Raw genomic sequence first — 1,152 nt, 5'->3', positions numbered from 1 at the left:
AATAATAATAGTAATGAATAATACAGATGCTTTCTTTTAACAATATATTGCTAAACATAAAAACCAAAACTGAAACAGAATTTCATTTTCAATAAATCCAATATTTTCAATAATTTAGATTTAATAAAAATTTACGAATAAGTTCTCTAATATTTTTTAAATTTTTAATAGCAACCGAAACAGCGATGATCATAATTGCACGTTAAATGTCTAATAACGATAGACTATGGAAGCAATTCCAAAGATTTTGACTTCCATATGCTGTGATGCGTCTCTATCCTTAGAAATAGTCATTAAAAACAAGGATTGATTCTTTTAATTCTCTGTTAGTTTGTATTTTCACGGAAAGTAATTCAAAAAAGAACCAAGATTCGCAACAGTTTTCCAAAATCAGTTAGAATCAGCCGAGATATAATTCAAATCAGATTAATTCAAATATAGATATAATCCTCAATCAGTCGCAAATAGTTAGAATTAATCACCATTAGTTTATTCAAGGTTCGCAATACAAACAATTATACAGTTCTACAACCGTAAGTGATCTTTCGAGCATACAGTTTAAGCATTCCATTTTGTATAATATTCAGTCTCACTTAGTGGGGCTTTAACAATTATTAAATATTATAATTTTAATCGCATTTTAATTAATTTCTGGAATTTATAATTAAGTATTGGAGTTAATATACAAATATGAAATGAATGCAAATATTAATATTTACCTAATCTAATTAAATTTTCAATTTTCAGACAAATACAGAGCCATCGACAATTATATAATCGGAAATAATGATTCTACATATAAAAATAAATCGAAAATGTTATTTTTGAAAAAATCAACTTTTCAACAAAAATTTTTCGAATATTTGTTATTCTGATTTATTTTTTTATCTAGAATCATCCGATTTTCGGTTATATTATTATTATCTCCATTTTATATAATAAATGTTAAAAATTTTTAAACTAAATTTTTAAATTTTTAAAAAATATGGAAATATTATATAAAGAATAGATATATTAATGAATATTTTTAATTACTTCTAATTTTCAATTTTTAAATAAATATATTAAATACTTTAAAACTTTTGAACTAAAAATAGAATATATATGAAAAATAAATATAAAAAATAGATATAGTAATGAATAATAAATAAT

This window comes from Apis dorsata, unplaced genomic scaffold, assembly GCF_000469605.1.
Source record: "Apis dorsata unplaced genomic scaffold, Apis dorsata 1.3 scaffold_113, whole genome shotgun sequence".
NCBI lineage: Eukaryota > Metazoa > Arthropoda > Insecta > Hymenoptera > Apidae > Apis > Apis dorsata.
Note: the sequence above shows the minus strand (reverse complement) of the source record.